This window comes from Acromyrmex echinatior, chromosome 2 (assembly GCF_024713525.1).
Source record: "Acromyrmex echinatior isolate Ae372 chromosome 2, ASM2471352v2, whole genome shotgun sequence".
NCBI classification, from domain to species: Eukaryota; Metazoa; Arthropoda; class Insecta; order Hymenoptera; family Formicidae; genus Acromyrmex; species Acromyrmex echinatior.
The window spans coordinates 4366177-4390383 of NC_141853.1; the positions used below are offsets into that span (position 1 = coordinate 4366177).

The following is a 24207-nucleotide window of genomic DNA, read 5'->3' on the forward strand; positions in this document are numbered from 1 at the left end:
CCGTATGACAACAAGACTTAAAGTGATGTCTAAAGATAACTTTTCACAGAGTTACCGTGAGCTGTACAAACATCAGAAATATATTGTCTCTAGGGAAGTTATTTTAAAGGATAATAAAGATCGTTTGTATATTAATTAGATGGTGTTTATTTTCTCATAACATTCACCGAACTTTATTGCCACTATGTATGTATCTTCATTAATAAAAAAAAGTTATAACACATAGCAAAGTAAAGGAAACTTTGGGTATTAGCCATACTTAGAGTATAAGTACAGGAAAGTCAAATATTATATATGTGCGTGTATATATATATATATACAATATTAATTAATAATTTTTAAAATATTAATTTTAGACAATATCATCTATGCAATCTCTTTATAAATCTCCATTGTCGCAAATTGTTTGGCGCCTGCGATTTCTTAGCATGATAGAACTGGAAAATAAGTGGTATCCAAGATCTATTTTCTGAATAGACGACCGTAACCGCGATTGTTACGGATTTAATGTTAGGAAAGGAAGTGCACGCGAGCAAGGAATTAGATTATAAATTTACCCAGGTGGTATCGGGCGGACTGGAAAATGTCTTGGCCGCACCTGAGACCTCATGCATACATTCTACAGGACGAAGATGCGGCGCCGATGTTATACCATGAGGAACAGCGCGGCACGTCGAGATTCCTGTATTTTTTACGAGTACGATAGTCGCACCCTTTAAAGTGCTGTTGCGATTTAAAGTAACGACTGAAATCCGTGCACGCGCGATAAATATGTGAGTATAGCTCGAAACTTTTATTAGCATAAATCCGCGGATCTATTTACTATAGCGGCTACGATCTCGGATTGCAACAATAGGTATTGCCGTCACACGTAACATATTCTATCGCACACGCCATTCGAAATTTCTTCGCTCAAAGTGCATAAGAATATCTAAGTACATAAGTCTAAAAAGGGATATTCCTGTTTCAAGACTAAAGTCTATTCGAACATCCGAAATTATGAATGCTTTTATAAGATAAATTAAATAGATAAGTAAAGACAAATTCAGCCAGGCAAAAACTTGCGTGTTAACTATCATAGATTCTTGCTTTAGATAGTGCATGAATTAAAAGGGATAGTTTAATTTCCGATAGTTTAACTTCCGAAGCTGACGTGAATCTATCGGACCCACTTAATTATATCTCTACGTTATATCTGCAGATGAGAAATATTGTTATTAAAATAAACTTAGTATCTATTTTCTTTTCTTCTAGTCATGTTGAATCCTGGAATTTATTAGTGCTTTTTAATCAACATACAAAATATTTGCGACCTGATGGTACATTTGGAAAGGAGATAATTCTACATAAAAAAAATAAATAAATAAATAACATACAATAAAATTTTATCATATGAAAATTTGTTTTTGAGAAAATAGACTTTAAATATTCGCTGAGTACGGATTTAATTAATAAATTAAAAAGCACCAGAACACGTTAGATAGCGTTCATAGTCATTTACTTCAAAGAACAGAATTGTGCATTCGACAGAATAAACAACATTTTCAACAATTTATAAAGTAATATAATTTATTATGCGCGAATATTCTGTTTTTATTGTGTGTTCTTGATAAGTACCACTACAATAATAAATACAAACATGAGTACAGATAATAACCTACAGCGAGATCCATTAATAAGTTGGAATATAATTAAGTGACGCACGAATATTTATCCGGCGAATCGATATTGTCGAAAACAAAAACCTTATTATATAAAAAAAAATTTTATTCTATGTTTATTTATTTCTACATTTTTTTATTACTTATTTTTCATGTAAAATTACTCTTTTCCCGACTGCATTACAAATGTTCACGCGAACACTTATATTAAATAAATCTTATATATCCGATGTTAGTAACTGCGTTTTGCAAATTTTGACATCATCTCCGAAGGATTAAACATTGCTTATAAGATAAGAGCGCAGTATCATTTTATTATAAAATAATGAAAGTCTAGTTTTTTTACTGTATCGTTTTCAATCATATTTGTAGAATTTCGCTCCTCGTATTTCGTTTAAAAGAATATATATTCGCGTGCGATTGGAGATCGCATAGCCAGGCATTTGTCTGGCAACCAGCCGCGAGAAAACGAGATACAGCCGCGTAAGAGTGTATAGGATTTCGAAATTAAACGGCGTGCTGAACATAAATGAATTAGCCCGCTGAACATAAATGAACGTAAACGTCGACGCGATTTAATAGAGCTCACGTGCGGATCACGGAAACGTGGCGATTACTTTGTTTGCACGGCCGCTACAGCTTTGCGGCTGCCGCCGTGCAAGAAATCGTCCTTCGCCCAACATAATTCTACGTGTGAAACAAGCGATACAATCATTCCCTGCAGCTGCAGTTGTATAGTCTTCCTTTTTCCAACCATGCTTGGAACGAGCGTTCGCTCCGACAGCGGCGTGCTCCGTTATGAACCGGTTAACGAAATAAGAAACGAAAAAGTAGCAAAAGCGTGCACCGTCTTGTTCCTAATGTTCTGGGCAAACATGTTATTTCATCGGAAAATGTTCCGACTGGTATCCGCGTAAGCTTCTTACAATTGTGGTGGTCTTGTAAAAATTTAATATTTCCGAATTGCTCGCGGAATTAAAGTTGCAAAATTGCGTTCTTGTTTCGATAATCTGATTTATTGGTAGTCATACTATACAATCGCGACACACTATTGACTGATTAGCTATTAATCTCGTTCCCATTGTCTGACAAATACAACATACGAAAATTAATATGAGAGAAATATAAAAAAGAAGAAAAATCATATTCTTCTCTTTCTCTCTGTTCTTTCTAATTTCGAAAATGTGTAAAAAGTTATAAAAAAATCTTTCATAAAATATGTAACATATTCAGATAATATAGTTGGTCTAAATTTCTTATTTGTATCAATAGATTTGCATTTTTTATTCAATTATATGAGAAAAAAAATAAATAAATTTTTCGTAAATATAAGAGAAAAATTTCGCTTCTACTTCTCTATGCTTTCTCATATAGCTTTGTATGATTATAAGCGCAATCTATCGCAAATTTTTCTTCCTGCCACTTCTCTGATCGCGCGAAAAGTTCATCAACTAACTTCTCCTTGCGTGTGATAAAAAATTCTACTCTACTTGAAAGTTAAATCGCATTAGCGGAATTGACGTGCTCGGCGCGTAGCGACGACACTTTGAATTACTCCCTCAATTTCATAGAAACGGAGAAAACCGCGTTTTACATCCCAGTAAGGGCAAGTCCGTTAAATATTTGTCTGTCATTACGGCACTCTCTGATCATTACTATCGGTGAGTCGCGGTTACCATGCGTGTTATGGTCACCAATTTTGCGACAACGTTGTGGTCACATTGGACAAATACATTCTGGATTTTTGCGAATTCTCTATCGTGTAACATGCGTGCGATTCTCACGCATCGCGAATAACGGCTGAAAATTATAAAGCACATTTCTGTGCAATCGCGCAGAATGGTATGCAATTTGGCTTAAAATGAAATAATACTTAAAATGAAATAAACGGAATAATTAATATTACATCTAATTTATTACCTACATTTAATGCTGACATTAAAAAGTTATGATTAATGTATTACTTATGTAAATAGTATCCTAATGTATAAAAATCCAGTTTAATTCAGCTTCATGCTTATTTAATCATGATTGTGTAAATCATATATTTTTTAATTAGCTTTTTCCCTTTTTTAAGCTAAAACTGATATATCTTTATATGCATTGCTTTAATATGTCAAAAGTTTTATTTGCAAGAAGAATGTTAATTACAACGTCACTGGGAAACGATTTAAATAATATTTTCATTGAAGATTAAATCAACTAAAATTCGAAAAATCAGTATTTTAAATACACGATCAATGCAGCGATGAGATAACCTCCACAATTAAATGTTTCCAACAACAATTGTGTTTTCGGGTTTTCATATATTAACCCTGACGTGTTAGAATTTCCCTTTCCCAACAGAATTATTCGACAGATTTCCAGGGTTATTATTTCAACTAACACCGTCAATATTTGCTCGTAATTAGGGACGAACGCAGAACGTCGTTTTGTACTTCGTGACCAACGGTATCAGTTAATCGGGTTCATCATTAATGCACACGCGCTCGGAGTCCCATTAATGCACGCTGGAAACACATTATTCTGTTATTATTTCATCGGCTGCCCGAAAGCAGCCAGCGATCGGCATATAAAAAGCGGTACGACGAATCGGTACTCGATGATTGGGATTGATCAATAAATAACGCTAACAGATTCTGGCACACGGAAACTTTAGCCGATAAAGAACATTTATGAAAAATTAAAATGAAAGAATATTAATTATCATGCAAAATCGTAGTAACGTTAAACATCAAGCTATATTTAATTTACAATATTTAATTGACCGCGAATGCGATCTCGTTCGATTTATAATGTAAAATTTTATAGATACTCTTATACGCGAATGCACGAATATCGTTAATTATTACTCTATTATATTATTATATATTATATTATTATATTATATTATTATATTATATATAATATTATTACAATTACGATTAAAATATGCTACATAATATAACCCGGGATCATTATTGCTTGAAGTTCCTCATATATGGGGTTTTATAATCGGCTCAATGCTGAGTCATTACTGTTTGCCACAGTTCAGTACTGACTAAGTACTGATTGACAGAACTTTCGTCGTTATTTGTCAGTCAGCTACTAGCTCAGTACTGACTCAATACTTGTTGACAAAATCTTGGCTGTCACAATAGCAGCGCTGGCTAAGAGTTCGTTTTGTGACTCCTGACGACCCTATATGAGTCCATATGTTTTCCAATCTGATTCTTAGAACTATTATAAAAAAAGATTATAAAAAACTATTATAAAAAAAGTTAATTGAATTAAACTTAAAATAAAATTAAACTGTATTAGTGGAAATGGGCATAAAAGAGCTAAGAGACGAAACTTCGATTAATACTTGCGATATCTAAATATGTGTTGAAGATATTTTCTTTAGCTATATTTCTTAATTATGTATCTGAAACAATATCCATCGTTTCGAATAACAGGTACTACTCGTGTTAAAGTGTAATATCTACAATAATTCAAGCAGCATCGAACTATCGTCGCTGCTGCATCGAGGTCGCTTCGTTACTGCGAATTGATGCTAACCGATGACGTATACCAGATGCGCAACCTGAGCTAAACTCAATCCCGTGGTGTTTACATACAGCGGTTACCAGCGAGCATGTCGAATTATCTTACGATTAGTTTGCGAATGTTACGAATGCGTATTTCAAACATGGGAATCAATTTCGTAGTTGTGAATATGTTCGTCAGAAAGAGCCACAGGCCGTGGATTCGCGATGACGAGATCGGCAACCCGATCCTCGAATTATTGTTATTAACACATCGATATTGCTAACTTCCGATCGAAAATCCCCAATGATAGTAGCATTCATTTAAGCGCGTGTATAAAATATCAACGTTTCTCGACGCGGTCGAACTTAATTCGTGAGATGGAACGATCAATGACAAAATAATTCGCCGCAACATTCCCTCCGCTCGCCAAACACATAAAGCTCAACGGCCATAAAGCTGTTTTCGATAGCAGTTTCGATGTTTCGATGTTTTACAAATGACTGGATCGTACCGGCCGTACCGATTCTACAAGTGCGTAAATCAAGTTTATATTCCTGAAAGCAAGCAACCGTAATCTCCGGCATCGATCCTATCGAGAATCACCGCTGCTCGAGCTCGTCGTTCGCCTTATTTTATCGTTGCCGATTCGGCGAAGTAACGGGCGAATTTCTCGTCGATTGAATTTCGCGAGCTTTCAGAACAAATGAAGAAATTAGGCCCGAGTCGGTGCATCGAAGCGCATATACATATAAGTTACAAAAGAAATTACTCGCCGCAACATTAATTCCGCGAAATATGGAAAATTTTTCCGGAACTCCGTCATCGGCGGACCGTTCTTAACGATTCGTCGCTTCAAGAAGAATTAATTGGATTGAGTTTGCCGAAGACTCACAATTGTACCTTGAAATTATAAATCGGTATCCAAATCGACGAACTCAGCGAAGTCATTTGGTACAAATTCGATTAAATTAAAATTCTATTCCTTTATCGCGTCTTGACGCATAAATTAACGTTATTACATTCATTACACTTTAAAAAATATACATATATAACATAAATAAATCATATAATCAATAAATCATATAACATAAAATATCGTTTCGTGAAATTAAAAGATATCTAATGCGATAAAAACGTATTAGCGAAATAAAATGTATGCGTAGAACATAATATACTATTCGTGATTGATGCTGAAGTATTTTAATCACAATTAAACGGTGGAAAATTATAATAATTTAAGGTTGAATCGCAAGTGAGAATTGCAAGTGATATACCGGGTTAAATCACATGTACCAAATTTAATTTCATTTTTTTATTATTGTGATCTAATGCATGATAAATTATAATACATCTAATAAACCATAAATAAATTCTTCTCAAAAGTATTTAATGATCGCCCGATGATGTTTACTAACCAAATATTTATTTAAAAATTGAAATTTAATAAACAAATTAATTTTTAACATGTCGCTTGGTGACAGCGATATTATATTAATATATTAAATTGAATAATACTAATATTATCGTAAGGATTACATTGATTTATACGTCTCCGATATTTGCTACTGCCTATATATTCGTGATTCGTACAAATTTCACAACTCAGAGAATTGACTTCACGTCTGATAAAGCGATAATAAAGTTATTCACGCTCTACGTGAATAAATACGTTGACATTGCGACAATGTCTCTTCGTACAATAATGGCTTTTAAATGCGGGTCAATGTAGAATAGGTTGAAATGTACTGAATGTAATGCACCGATTATCGGTCGCATAGGTGGTTATATTGTATGAATGAATACATTCGGATTGCGCAGATGGGGCAACTAATTCTAAATAATTTTTCGCAACAAAATAAATCTCAATAATATATTTTGCCATTTTATTTTATTTTAAATGAAAAATCAAGTATCAATAAACATTACTATAAAAGATTATAAAATTGACGCATTAAAATGGACTATTTATCATTAATGGGCTATTTACATTTATTTCTATTAAACAAGTTACGGGACTGAAAAATTCTTTTATTTGTGCCTCTAACATATATACATATATTGTAGCAATCTCTAATTTTTGCTTTCTTGTATCAATTTCATATTTAATGTTGGAAGAAGAGAATATATAAAGAGATAAAATGTAAACCTCAAATTTTATTTTAAAAATATTTATAGAAAGAGAAAAAAGACGGAAAATATTGTAATATATTTAAACATTAAGATAATTTATTTTTATTGCATATCAATGAATAAATATATATATTGTGTGTGTGTGTGTGTGTGTGTGTGTGTGTGTGTGTGTGTGTGTGTGTGTGTGTGTGTGATGGCGACACCGTTTTCGGCTCATTTAAGTTCACGTCATTTCTTCGCACCATTTAATTCCAGTCATCAGTTTACTAATATACAGTCCGTATATTGCCGCAGGTGGCAAAATTCGAAAGTCTTTAACCGAAAAGCATTTTGGTGGCGGGTTTGCTACATAAACAAAAATATAACTATTAATTTACAGATAATTATATATTTCGCTCGAGCAGCTCAAATGATTGATGAATAGTAATTATAAGTACAAGAACTTTATAGTTACATATGTATTACGTACTTGGCGCAGCTGAAATTTCCAATACGTTCAAACAGACAATGCTGACCATTGCAAGTACCACAAATACTTTGAACACCATAGTTTCCATACTTCGAATGATTCGAATACTTTGTTGCTTGTTACTTCAGGCATCGACTTATTTTTGACGACTTATGACAAAACTGACGCACAACGAGGTCTTATACATAGGATTCGTATATCCAGATAATGTTTTTCTTACGTCCATTAAGCTTTGTGTTTACTATACTAAATATTGCTTCGAGATCTCGGACAGAGAAAGAATGAACAAATCACATTTACACAATTTAATTACATGACAAATTCTTTCTCCACCCAAGATCTCGAATCGATATCTAAGATCGTGATCATTTTAGACTGAACATCGAGTAGTTGAGGCTTGAATGGTTGACATTTAGATAGAGTTTAAAAAATAATAACACAATGTTGTGCACTATATAATTCGATGTAGCGTCATTGCACATAGTGTGTGTGTGTGTGTGTGTGTGTGTGTGTGTGTGTGTGTGTGTGTGTGTGTGTGCGTGCGCGCATATCTTATTTCTTTTCATATTCCGTGAAATAAAAAAAAGAGATAGAATGAAATAAAGAAGGTGATATGAAAGTAAAAAAATAAAATGTGCCAATTTTACATTTTATTTTCGTATTAATATTTTATTTGCTACAATTCTATTTTACTTCTTTTTTCTATATATTTTATTATTTATTTAGCAATAAATTAAAAAATTGTATCAATTATAGTATACACTGAAAAAATATAGAAAAATCATAGATCTTATTTAGAAAGATACATTGTTATAATATTTTTCACCGTGTTTCCTGAAAATCTTGTTATCTGTAAATAAAATGCTTGATAAAAAGTATAAAAAATAATATCAAATAATTTATCAAATTTGAAAATAATTTGCAAAAATTATTCTGTCATCATTTATCATCTTTTACCGATCTATCCATATGCTTATAAATATTGCCGATCATTTTTTATTATTATTTACGCTCGCAAAATTGGTCTACAAATGAAAAGTAACTGATTTATCTCGCAATTAGTATACTGACAAAATGAAATATTGAAATATCAATAATATCAATTGTAATGATATGTGAGTTATTTATTTTATGAGTTTTGCATAAATATCAATGCAAAATTCTTATGCGAATAATAAATCGACAAATAATCTCACACGTGTTTCAGAATTAAAAATTAATCTTATTGTTAGTTAATCATCCATATTGAGATCATAGATGAGATGTTCTATTTATAACTGTAATATTCTTCATACATGATCCTCATGTATCTAATACAATTTCGATACAATTTTTATTATCCGTAGATCAGTTACTTAAATTAAAATACAATTTCACAACAGTACTCACCAATATAATAAGCAGCAATAGAATTACAGTTACATTGCAGCTGTTGATTTGGAACATACAAATATAAAATTATAATAATGTTTAAAATAATGTTTTAAATAATAGACATTTTAAAAATTGCTGCGTAAAATAATTATAAATGATTAATTTCGGGAAGATCCCGTTTGCCTACAAATCGATTGTCTACAGTATCGTTTGCCTACATCACTTTTGTCAACAGTTAATTTGCGCATAAAAATTATTGTTTACAGTTCGATTGCCTACATGTACTTTTAGGCATAAATAAAAATTTTAGAAACGAAGTTACATTAGTTTTACATGTATTATTATTTATGTATATTATAGCCTACAAGTATTATTGCCTATAACTTAATTGCCTACTATTCTCTGCTTTAAAAACACAAATTTTCTACTTGAAAAACACAAATTCCCTGTTTAAAATACAAATAATCTGTTTTAAAAATACAAATCTTTTTCTTATTTGCCTTATAATCTTAATTATATATTTGTGTGCAAAAGTGCTTGTAAGTAATTGAGCGGTAGACAATAATACATGTAGACAATCGAGGCATTAATGTATGTAGACAATGGAATTGTGGGCAATAATACATGTAGGCAATAATAAACGTAGAAATGTGACTTTATTTCTGAAATTTTTATTTGTGTACAAAAATGTATGTAAGCAATCGAGCTGCAAGCAACGATTTTTGTGTACAAACGAATTGTCAGCAAAAGTGATGTAGACAAACAATACTGTAGACAATCGAATTGTAGCCAAACAGAATCCCACCTTAATTTCAAGTGACGAATGAAATAATAAATAAAAAACTACTTACCCCCATAATTGCTCCATCTTCTTGGACCTCCTCCTCCTTCTCTTCCTCTCTTATTTCTTAATGACACTCACTCACGAAAACACGTTATCACGCAATATCACTCGATAAAATATGACGATTAGCAAGACATAACTTTGCAATTAACGATAATAAATAATTTCAATTCTATATCATGAGCCATTAATTGTAATAATATGATATAACATGAGGGAAAATATAACACATAACTCGCATTATACTTACTCCCTCGACAGTCGCAAATGATAGTGCGACAACTTTATAAATAGCCCGCTGTGCGTCGTAAACAAAAGTATTAAAACTATACAGTGCAACTATACAGTACAAGGAAATTTTTAAAATTTATAAAAAGTATTTGTATAAAATAAACATTAATTTTGTGCAATAAGTACATTCCGTTCTAACATAAACAAATGAGCTTTGTGTATTCCATATTTTAGAATCTAAATTTCTCGACTGTTTACTTACTTTATGAGCGTTCACAAACAATATAATTTTTAATTTTCGCTTTTAAAACATACATTTATGCATACGTATATTTTTTATATAATTAATACACATCTTTTTGATATATATATTTTGAGAAAAAAGTTTGTTTTATTCTTTAAAAATTTTTTTATTCTTGTTTTTCAGCAAGAAATGACCGTCAATTAGGCTTCGAATGAATTGACATTAATTGGTGTCGAAATCATCGAATATTGATTTGACATTAATTTAATGAATCATTTTTCGCTAGATAATATTTCTTTTGTAAAAATAAAATTGTTTCTAAAAAATAGTTTCTCCGTAGAAATACTTTTTACTCAACGTACTCACTGTACGTTGATAGTTTCAAAATATTTTACACATTTAATCAGAAAATCATTCCGGAGCAGATATCTTATGTCCTTTGTTTTTAATCAATTATTAATGAACGACTGAAAACTGTTGCTTATCACATGTATTATTTGTGATACTTTGTATAATATTTTATATAATAATTATATAATATTTTATAATAATTTGTATAATATTTTATTCTTATCATCATCGTGTTTCATGACTACATTTGTGTCCGAAAGTAATAAGCAGATCATTATTAATCATTATAGAAATAAATCATTGAGATAGAAAGAGATGCGTTTACAATAACGAGTTAATTAATTATAATCATTTCATTCATGATAATTGCTGATTTGTTCATTGTAGGAAAATGACACGGAGTTACGCATCACACACACTTTCAATTTAACTTAGCTTTTACTTTTTCAAATTCTTAGAACTAGAAAAGATAAAATGTAAGATAATCAAGATTAACCCTTTGCACTCCATGTGACTCGACATCAATTTTATTCACAGAAGATCCTATGTCGAGTCACACTCGGCATTTTTAAATTGCCAGTTTAAATATGCATTATATTTTCAAAAAAATTCAGAGTGCAAAGGATTAAAACTGATTTAAATTGGTAAACTTAGTTGTTACTCACTCGAAAGTGACTCACTCAGAACACAAATGATAACACAAATGGTGATATGTTACCTTTGTAAACAACTCGCTGCGCGCTACGCCGTAAACAAAAGTATCAAAAGAACGCACCTGCTGTTTCGAAATTCAAAATATTTTATCTAACTACAAAATAATTCGAATATTTTGTTACTTGTACTTCTAGTCAATTATTAATTACAAGAGAACAGTCGATATATTACATTTACTACATGTTAGAGAAAGAGAGATATAATTATGTTTCTATATTTGAAAATGATAAAGTAAATTACATATAAAAGGGCGGAAAATTAACGCTCACTATAAATGTATCGTAATGACGATTATTTATTATTTCGTAGCAAATTTTTTTCGCGTGATTTATTACTTTGAAATAATTCCAAATGATAGAAATAACAATTGTAAATCTCATATATATATATATATATATATTGCGGCAGTAAAAATTTTTCTAAGTGTTTGGATTTGATTACTTATAACCGATTTCGCGCTTCGTTTTCTGGACTTGTTAACGTCGCCTGCACGAATAGGCAATCAATTAATATTGGTAAATTGATTACTAACAGCAGATTTTAACTGCAAACTTATTTAATCTTTTTTTAATAAATATTTCCAATCAAGCAGAATTCGTTATCTGAAGTAATTTGACGTGCCAGTCTATGTTATTCAAATTAATCAACTAATGCAACAAAACAATATTCAGAAATTTCAAATATTATGAAAGTGATATAACTGTTTAATATATTCTGACTTGTATTATTATATAAGTTATGAGTTTTTAAAATTAAATTCATATAGATTTTTAATCTTTAAAGATAAAGGTTTATTTTCAAAATATTACGGCTTTTTGTTGAATAAGATTTGTTATAATTCATTATTTTATTGTATCTTTGTCACAAATATGACACTATTTCAGTGTCATATTTTATTATATGGGTAGTTTCACTACAGTAATTTTCCATTCTTGTAAAAATTAAAATAAATGTTCTAAGTAATTTTCTATTAATGTTATAAATTAATAGCGTCTAACACACTTAAATCGTTAGATAAAAAACATTTGTATGGAAAAAATAGAAAATCAATTAATTTTTATTGCATCAGCGTTCTTTCAGAAAAGCGATTATTACATTGTTTTTAATAAAACAGTCTGATGATTGATACTTCCCTCGAAAAAACGGTTATCTCGCGAGACAACAGGAAGTTGCGAAGAATTGATACATTGATTGAGATGTCAGGCATTCAATAGCTCGCGCGAGAATGCTAGTGTCGTAGGGTTTTGAACGCAACATCCATTAATCCAGCAAATCCAGGCTTATCCGACGGGAATCAGCGGCGACGGTGAATCATGTTTAAGCGAGCCAGCGACGCGTAATGACCGATTTCGCGCAATTTTCGATCCGCATTGTTTGATGCACGCCTGCGTATAATAATTATTAGCAATTATTTATGATATATGTGGTTCAAGTATAAAAAAAAAAAAATTCAAGCAAAAGTACTCGTTCCTGTGAGTTTTGGTTTGCGTTATCTTTGCTCGTTTGACCGAATGGTATATACGCGAATATTAATCTCGGTGCAAGGATTTATGTCCAAATGGCAAAAATAGCAAAAATAGCGTGAGCCAGCAAAAATAAAGTTTTAACGCGTATCAATTTTCGGTTATTTCAGCATAACGTAAAATTTTATTTTTGTTTTTCTCTCTCTCTCTCACTCTCTTTTTTGATAGAACCATAAATCCTTAATACTGTAGATGATTGTCTTATATTACGTACTTCGTACGTTACTTTCATAAAAAGTATTTCATTAGTCATTCGTTTTTCAGAAATTTATGTTCTGAGATAATTACAATCAAAATTATTAACGTAATTTAGAGTCAAGTATTTTATTATCTACCGAATCAAACATTATAATTATTGTCATGGGCGACGACTTTTGTGCGTGGCAAAAAATTTTGATGTGTGGAATTCCACACATAAATTTTTCATGAACAATTTGAAAATAACAAGTGTTACTAAAAATAGTTAAATTTTTTTGGAACTTTTATTTCAATCAAAATTTCAATTATACTGAGCGAATCAAGCGTGGCCGATAAAATATTCACGCAATTCTCTTTTGTAGTATTTTTCTCCGCGCAAAGCGCTAGACTATAGTTTTTTTGCTTATCTTATGTTAGCGACTAATCTTTATTTGTTTCGGAATATATGAATTTATATTCGTATATTCGATAATATTCAGCAATTATATTGCATATGCACTTCGAGCTGAAACTTTAGATATTGATGCACTTATGGATAAATTCATTAAAAAAAATAAAATTTGGAGTTCAACGTTTGCTCTACGAGATCAAATTCATCAAATTTTTTCATTAAGTTTTATTTTTATGAGTTTAAGTATATTTCAAGTTAAATTATAAATATTTATAAAACATTTATAATTTCGTTGCTCATTATTTTGTACGATTATAAAGAGATTTTAATATGGAGATTAAATATAAGTTCTGAAAATTTTTTGCTCTTCCCTCCCCCCTCCTCACCCCCCACGATCAAGTTATCCAATTCCACACATGATGTATCCACAAGTCGCCATCCTTGATTATTGTAATACAAAAATCAAAAATATGAAAGTGTTTTTCATATGTATATACGAAAAGGTGTTACCATATATTTCTTCTTTGAAATAATGTAAAAATTTAAACTATAATAATAATAACTTAATGATTAAATAATTATAATCATATTATATCATTTAATAATTATTTAAATAAATCAGCAAATTTAATGTTATTTTATATTTTAATATTTATATTTAATATTTAATGTTTACTATCTTTTAGTAATACTTATATACTTTGCAATTTAATATCTTAATTTTATTAGTTGAAAAAAAAGATGCATTTAGCATTTATACATATACATATTTTTCTCAATTTATTTAGATGTATGTCGCTATCATTTTTATCTACTTTTTTTCACATTGTACTCTATCAATACTGAAAATCTATGAGATCACGATGAACAAAAATGTGCTAATAATTATCTAAGCTATTCGTCTTACTCAGAACGTTATCAGTGCTAAAAAGATAACGCGGAAGAATATTCTCTCTTGCGGGAGAAATCCGGGGATTAACAATTATCAGGGAGGAGCGACGACCGATGAATAGCGCCTGACGAGAAGTTCGCGGGGAAGTTGGAAGCCGCGCGGAAACTTTTCTGCAAAATTGGAACGTACATAAGAAAAAGCCGAGCTTTCCGACGACGAATGCGGACGAACGTCGACGCGGGGTCATGAATGATTCAAACGGGCGCGCGATCGAATAAACGTAAAATACGTACCCGCGTATACTTTCGTTTCTTTATTCCGACTAGAGCAGCACAATTTGCGATTTTGCGTGACACAAGAAACTTTCGTCCAGAAATTTCAGAAATGCCGCGAAGACGCCAACAGTTCCGGACGAATCGGAAGTCAATTGTTCGAAATCTTCGCAACACGAAACTGGTTTCGATTGATTGATTTTCGACGTCATAATTACAATAAATTCATCCGAATGTTTAACTGATGAATATTAAAATCGTCGATTGTTATCAAATGCCTCTCGTTATATATTTAAATCGCTGCATGAAGCGAAAGGAAAGTGTTAGATAGATACAAATTGTCTGTCGCCTTTCTATTATAGTAAATTAAATTTAAAAAAAGAGTACATGTACCTAGGACATAACTCGAAATATTTTTCTTTGTGTTATACACAACCGTCAGAATAAGCTGGAGCGCGACAGGGTAAATCCCAGGAAACGCCCGTCCGCGGAACATTTTTATGCACTACACAGGAGCATAGTTTTAAGGATCTCGCTGTCAGTCGCGATTTCCGAGGCACGTGTAAACCTCATAGCGACAAATTTCAGCAGCTTAACGGCAGAAACGCGCGGAAGAAGAAAGAGTCGGAGCGGCGGTCGAGTAAAAACGTTGGAACGGAAGTGGCGCGCACCGGGTGTATGCCACAACCGTCGACTGATTTATCGACTCAACCTCCGCTGAGCAAAGACGAGGTACAGACGGAATCGCGAATGAATATCGAAAGAGTCGACTAAAGTCTTTCGATATTGCTGAAATTTCTGTTGATTGTTCCGATTACGTGTAGCCAGTAAATTTATTTGGAGATAAATTTTTTTGTTAATTATATAATTGTTAAAAAAATATCTTTCTAAAAAAATTAAAAGCCCTCAGGTGTATACGTTAATTAAAATAAAGCCCAAGTAGTATCCTCCCTTCCCCCTCCCCCCCCCTCTCTCTCTCTCTCTCTCTCTCTGTATCTCTATTTTCTCAAAGATTTTATTTCAACCCAAGTAGTAGTAGTTTTAAATCTACTATAAAAAATAATGATATCACAAAATTACGCCAATTAAAACAAAATTTATGTAACTTATATTACGTTGCTCAACCAAAATGATCTCGAATTCCTACTCAAAAATAATTCTATTACAAATAATAGTATCTTTCTGTTTCAATCCAAGCATCAAAAATATTTAAAATAAAATCTTAGTACTGTAAGAACAATATACAAATAAACATAACGTAAATATATTAACCTGGCAGCAATAAGTTTTTTATTTTAAATATGTTTTATCCTTGGATTAAAACAAAAGTACTATCACTTGAGTTAAAACAAATCTATTCTTAAATGAGAATTCAAGACTATACATATCATTTCATCTACTAAAATTCTAGTTGAGATAATTCTGATTGATTTATCAGAATTTTCTGATTTTTCCATTTTCAACTAAATATTTTTCTCAATGTTGAATTGAATAGAAAGATCTTTTGAATGAGAACGTAGCGGAATTCGATAAAGCATTGTATTTCCGAAGATGAGCAGTTGCAAAATAATAGCATCTATGCATTTCGATTCTAAATGCAATTGACACGAATATAACGATGAATATTCGATAATTTGATGATATTTTTTCAATTTTTTATTTTTATATTTAATATATCATAATGAATAACTTGAAGAATTAAAAAAAAATTAAAGACCGATTAACATTTAGAATAGGTTAGTATTCAGTCCTAATTTAGGACTGATTACCATATAAGATTTTAGTCTTACCATTATATCATGCGTATAACACAACACCTTGTTTAATTCCACCATGAATGGAAATATGAAGATACATACCATTTTTATTTTATTTTAATTAATGCATGCATTAGCATCTATTTTTATCATTTTTTAAAATAATATATAAAAACGTTCCTTTCTTATACAATTACATATGTAAACGGTCAACAAAAATTTGAACGGGTATTTGTATTTGCATTCGGAATGCACAAAAAATGGTAATCGTAAGATAATACATGAAACTGTAAAAGCATTTCAGCTTTTCTGCAACGATATAATTGTGACACTAACGCATATTGAAATCCTGCTCTTTAACTGGTTTCATTATGTGGCGAATATTGCATCGTTACATGATTCTTTAAGTCGAACATGTGAAAACAAAACACAACGCATGAATTTCAGTTTACACACACACACACACACACACACACACACACACACACACACACACTTCATATGTACGCACACAACTTATACGGCCGATTAGGTTTCTAAGCAAAGATAATAAGCAAGCATGTATGTCCTTTAAACACATTCTTATCTCTAATTTTTTTTAGCCTTTCTCGAGTAACTCTTTATATCGTTCGCTTATTTGAAACGATATATATATATATATATATATTGTATATATATATATATATATATATATATACAAAAAATTAGGGGATCACTTAAAATCGGCGCTAAAAACAACGAATTCATAAATATAATTGCGCGAAATGGTCGCTTATGTTTACAAAAGCAATTTAAGTACAAAACTTCATCCTTTGAATGTTTAAAATTTCCTGTCTCTGCATGATTTAACTACAAATGGCATTAATTTAAAGTGAATCTTGAAAAATTAAAGAATAAACTTCAATTTTGATGACGTGTACAGAGGAAACAACAAATTTTTTTTGCAAATTTTTTTCAATTGTATCGCAAAATGTAACATTGTCTTTTTAAAATGCTTTTTCAATCATCACACTACGATATTTTTTTAACGATTTTTTTATAACGATTTAAAGCAAGTAATAAATTTTTAGATCTTTTGTCTGAAAACCCGTATCCGTCAATTTTCTATCGTAGCAATTCCACATTCATACTCACACAAAGTATTATACATTATAATATTCTACTAATTTATCACTGTATAATCAACACATGCTATCACAGAACTTTTACGATGTATTCATTAGATTTCTTCTTTTTTCAAACAAATCTATTCTTATGCCTAACAAAAAACGATAAGAAAATCAGTAAGGGAAAGAGAATTGATTGGTCATGTGTACAAAGGAATGTATTAGTCCTGCGAAAAACTTATAGGAATCAAATTCAAGAAAGATAAAAAAAGATAAAAATATCGGTGAAAAAGAGAATTAGAAGAGTGACTTTTAATGAGATTGAAACTTTAATGGTTTTCTTTTACAATTGGACTCTTAGAATCTTTTGCCTATCGTAACAGCCAAATTGTAAAAGAAAATCAAAAAAATTTTAATTTCATTGCAGGAAGTCAACTTTCTAATTCTCTTTTACTAATACTCTTATCTTTTTTTAGATTTGATTCCCATAAGTTTTCCGCATAACTAATACATTCCTTTGTACAATAAAAAGAGACGATAGAAAATACAAGGAAGTGATAAAAATATATGGATATGTTTATAGCATGTAAGAATTTGTGTTTAAATTTCATAGTTTCGTTATTTTATTTTATCAAAATAATATTTTTAAAAACACATTTTCAAGATTCTAAACTTCAAAGGAATTTTGAATAAATCGTGTGATAATTTATCTAATAGATAAGAAAGGAAAAAAGAGAGAAAAAGAACGAGAGCGAAAAATAGAGAGCAAGTAAGATAAGATTTATCTTAAAAGCAACCGAACCTAAATAAACAAAAATATTTGCTTTCTTTTCTCTATAAAAATGTCATCAACATTACTTTAATATTATCAAGAATAATAAAATATATTTCATGTCAGTTCAAAATTCTCTTATGCTGTATACTGATTCTGTATAATCGATAAATAAGGAAATAAGAGTCAAACATTCAAAAGGTTTATACTGAGCGACTTATACTGATTCATTACATTTTTTAATCGCATGCAATACATAACAAATTAGAGCAACTTAGAAATTTCACGAAAATTAAATGATTGATCAGTTCGATACGTATTTAAACAGTTAGACAATATCTTGGTGAAAATAAAAATCGAAACATAAGTCGAATGTAATGGCAGAATAATAAAAGTGTAAACAAAGCTTCTAGGAGGCAAAAATTGAAACAACAAAATGTAAAAAAAGAAACGTAAACGCCTCTTTTACGTTTCGTTGTTCCAATTTTTATCTTCTAGAATTTTACGCTTCTGTTATACTCCTCTTACGTTGGACTTACGCTCCGATTTTTATTTATGTCAGAATAATAAAGCATTACACACACACACACACACACACACACATATGTGCAATGACGCTACATCGAATTATAGTGCACAACATTGTGTTATTATTTTTTAAACTCTATTTAAATGTCAACCATTCAAACATTCCTCAATCACTCGATGTTCAATCTAAAGCTTTGTGACCACGATTCTAGATATTGATTCGAGATCTTGGGCAGAGAAAGAATTAATCAATCCCATTGGTCATGTGATTAAATTGTGTAAATATTGGGTCATCTAAAAAGTATCCGTGGTTTTTTGTCACTAGATGTGTGTTGATGGTCACATATCTAGTGACAAAGTACCGCGGATACTTTTTAGATGACTCAATATAATTTGTTGATTCTTTATCTGTCCGAGATCTCGGAGCAATTTTTAGCACAGTAAACACAAAGCTTAATGGACGTAAGAAAAAATTATCTAGATATACGAAACCCTATATAAGACCTCGTTGTGCGTCAGTCTTGTTATAAGTCGTCAAAAATAAGTCGATGCCTGAAGTAACAAGCAACAAAATATTCGAATCATTCGAAGTGCGGAAGCTATGGCGTCCAAAGTATTTGTGGTACTTGCAATAGTCAGCATTGTCTGTTTGAACGTATTGGAAATTTCAGCTGCGCCAAGTACGTAATTTATATGTAACTATAAAGTTCTTGTACTTATAATTACTATTCATCATTTAAGCTGCTCGAAATATATAATTATCTGTGAATTAATAGTTATATTTTTGTTTATATAGCAAACCCGCCAAGAAAATGCTTATCGGTTAATGGTTTACATTTTTTTCCACGTATAATGATGCGCGCAGTATTTATTTATAGTCTGATAACTGGAACTAAATGGTGCGATGAAAAATGAGCCGAAAATGGTTTCGCCATCTGGCGATATATATGAATAGTTTGTTTAAATCTATAAGCATTTACATTATAAATTTGTTTAACACGATCTGAAATGTGCATTATAATACACAATTAATATTTGATGAAATTAATGTAAAAAAATTCATTAATATATGTATAAATCAATACATCAATCAATGTATAAAAACTTGCAAACTCTAATTAACTGCGGAAAATATGTACTTTAAAACATCAAACTGATAAAATAAATTTGGCAAAACGTATATTTGTATTTTTTTTTTAACAAACAATGTAATTCACTGTTTAACAATACAATATATACTTTAAGAACATTAACTTTGCACAAAATGTGAAAATTTATTTATATGAATTTCCCGATATCGCGGAATAATAATGAACATTTGATATAGGCATTAGATTCTTTAGTTTAGAGAGTTTTTATTAACTATACTAGCCTTCTTATTATTTTATAATAAATTTAATTAATATAAATCTTGAAATACTCTTTTATTATTACTAACAATTAGTTACTTATTATTAATCATTAAAACGCATATATTTATAATATAAATATGTATATCAAATTTAACACGATTTAACAAAATAGCTGAATTAACTGATATAAAATAAAACGTTCATTATGCAATAATTTAAGTTTCAAAATTCAAAAATTGCTAGATAGAATCTCTTAACATGAATTTTCTTAATGAAATAATTTCTGAATTTTGATAGTCTAAAAATTAAAATTAATTATTTAGAATTATTTCGAGCATACTACAATCGCATCTTCGTCTACGCTACACTATGTAATTCTTACGTCGAAATTTGTAATTAGATATCACATGGATAACAATGATATTTTCACGTGCATTTTTAGAGATTTAAACTTTACATTAAAATATCTCTGTCTGTGCTGCATAAAGAGCAAAAGTAAAGATTTTTCTATATAATAGGGATTTTTCTATATCCTAGCTATCGATTATAAAAATTGGCATTATAAAAATTGGTCTAGCCATTATTGAGATTCAATAATCTCGACTCAGCTATTTGTAAGCGACTTGTATATATTATTAGATATCCTAAGTCTCTCAAGTAAGAGTCTGGATATAATTTGAACAATTTTTGATTGATCTACTATATTTAGGACGATGTCCAGATTGAAAAAAACGATTTTCTAAAGTACCTAAAAGACTTTAACTAGATGTAGATCTAAAAATAAATATGTAAAAAAAACTCAAACAATGGTATAAAAAATTTTGATATTTTTTAGGAACCAGCTTGAGCGATTTTTATAATTATTTTGATAATTCAACGAAATTATTTTTAGATCTATATTTATTATAATTTAGTTAAATTGTTATATACTTCAGCGGAACCGTTCCTTCCGTGTACTTGAGAGATTTTAAGATATCCGGTCTGTCCGTCGCGTTTACACTTAGCGCGAGATACGACCATGTCTCTTGGTATTTATTGCTGACAGAATTTACAGCGGTTGCGATATTTCTAATTTCTTTAAATATATAAGTGCACCTGAATAACTTACTTCGACGGATGTTATTATAGCTCGAATTTTTTGACAACATGTAATAGACATTTATCTTATCTGCATTTGCATATCTTGTGCGATGCCATTAAACTAATATGCGTTAATTAATTTTGGAATGCAGAGCATCGCGGCATTTTGTCGTGCCGCGAGGTAGCAAGAATGGGAGAAACCCAAATTATGTGCGCGAATTTGCATGAAGGTAAATTGTAAGCAGCAAAAGCATATCAAGACGGTTAAGTGCTGCGGTAACTAAATTTATTGCCAAGATTCTCCAGAAACTGTATTTGTGATGCATAAATAAATTAAGGATTTCCATTAATCGTGTGTACGCTTATATCTATAGATATAATACATATATATGCAATGTTGTTAGAATATTTTGTTTTAAAATTTTTTATATAATTTGGTTTTTTCGAATTTCATTGTAATTTATATTATATTATATTTGATAAAATATTATACTTGATAAAAAATAAAACAAAAATATATTATATATTTAAAGAAAAAAGGACATTTAAAACCTAAATCATAATTCTTATAAATGATTAACATAATAAATGCATTCTAAAAAAAGGAATTAAATTTAAAAGTTTTAATTAATATAATATTATAAAAATTACATATTTACATTACAATTTCATGTGTTACTATATTAAAGGTTAGCGAACGACACAGCTAAGCTACGCCGTCAAAGCGACAAAATATTCAGACTCGGCGTCTGAGAAATTTCCGATTCTTCTTCTTAATTTAAATCGAAGTTAGGAAAGGATGCTTATAGGCACTTAATCAGCGGAAACGAGAGGCAGGTATATAACAGACCAAAATCAATGAAAAGTCTCCAATATACCCCATCCCTTTTCCTTTACCTTTCTGGCTTTCTCAAGAACTCGGCCTTTTTCGTCTTTGCAATCGTCGGCGAGAGCCAGGAATTGATTCTTTTTAATTACAAAGTAATTTGAATTAACGGCAAGAGGAACGCCGCGGCATAGAATAATCTGGATCTCAATATAAAGAGGCGATCCCTTTTCAATGTTTTCAAACGTCGTAACAATTCGTTAAGACTGTCGCGATTTCAGGTGCTCGGCAGTTTTCTATCTCGTTCGCTAAACTGCACGTTTCTCGTTAAATCCAGGATGTTTACTAAAATCTTGTAAAAAATTCGCTGTAAACTCTCGGATTTTCCTGGTATTTTTTTATGTGTTCAAAATTCTAGGCAACACACATTAGAGAATTTTTTAATGCATCTTTAAAATAAATTGGAACAACGCAACGCAACGCAAAAAAAAAAACAAACTGTACACTTATACTGCAAATTAATAGAAGAAAATATTTCAGACTTTATCTATTATTGTCTACAATTAAAGTTGCGAAATCTATATAATAATATAAGAAATTAGATTCATTACAATTATCAATGAGCTATTCTATTCTGCTAAACAGTCTTTTAATGTCATCCTTTATTTTTTAAATAAAAACGTGAGACACATTCATGAGAATGTATGCGATGTATATCATTATTATTATTAACCGATTGTCAACATTGTGCATTATCAAGAAAAAATGATCAAAGAAACAGCGTTTTTAAGAAAGAGACAAAATTCAAATTTAGAAGTGAAATTTCAAAAATTTTCCTAAGTGATTGATAAAATTCCATGAAAATCTCTTTGATTTTCAAAAGAGAAAAAGAAATGTGAAAATTCTAGGTTTTCTAAGTTTTTCCAAGTAATCAACACCCCATTTCTAAACAATTCTTATTGAAAATATTATCGAAAATTGCTTGCTCGGCTCAGGAAAAATGTACAAAAGTACTTTCATTGTAAGTGGAAGATGATGTTCACTTTTAATATTCATTAGGAAGATGAAAATTTAAAGTTCATTAAGAAAAAATTCTCTCCAAATTGATTTAAAAAATTTGCAGATAAAAGTAATATGTTTCTAACATTTTTTCATATATCAGTCACATTGAAACATAATTAAGATAATTATAATAATAATAAGTAATTTAATAATTTAAAGATTTTTATTTCTACAATATACACATAAATTATGAATCATATATGTTAAAAAACTTTTAACACACACTATTCTTTTTTGATAAAATTGTGATTCATACGAATGAAAGTATACTGAATAGATGAATATAACTCTCGATAAAGCAAAGAGAAAGAAACTCGAAACTGAACGCGTTATCGAAAAATGTATCTCTTTTCCGAATGTGTATGTAAAAGCTTCATGACATTCGATATTTAATATAGCGCGGAATTGTTTAATTTTGATAGATCTCTCCCAATGAATGAACGTTGGTTCAATGTCAGTTAAAACACATTGGTAAAATGTGTTACATTCTGTGAGAGTCGGAACGAAAAACGTAAAAGCACCACTGACAAAGATATTCTTTTGAACGGACGTCCGATAGATCAACAAACACGACATCCTAGTATTTCATTAACAAGAAGCATCACCACTATCTTTCGATTAAAATATAAAAAAATACAATTCGCATAAGAATATTGCAAAAATATGCCGGCAGATCCAGAGCATATCGAGCATATTATATCAAATTTGTTTTATATTTTTTAATATAATCATATTTTCAATTAGCATCGATATTGTCGATTTTATATGACTGAATGTATTTTTATTTCACTGATTTATTATTTTTTAATGTTTCTCTTCATTTAATTAAAAAAAAAAAACGTATAAAAGATATAAAAATACAAAAGATAAACTACATATATTATATATATATAAATCGATTTTTAACTTCCTTTAAACTT

At 30.2% G+C, this 24207-nt stretch overlaps 1 protein-coding gene and 1 long non-coding RNA gene across 4 annotated transcripts in view; both read right to left on the minus strand.

Moving 5' to 3' along the window:
• LOC105145175 (kin of IRRE-like protein 3) overlaps nucleotides 1-24207 on the minus strand; it is a 185305-nt gene that overhangs the window by 111302 nt on the left and 49796 nt on the right. The gene's annotated exons all lie outside the window — the stretch shown is intronic.
• On the minus strand, nucleotides 6529-15614 carry LOC147910415 (uncharacterized). The gene is made up of 2 exons (XR_015544144.1): nucleotides 7771-15614; nucleotides 6529-7646 (listed from the first exon to the last, which is right to left on the minus strand). It is a non-coding gene; the product is annotated as an uncharacterized LOC147910415 (long non-coding RNA).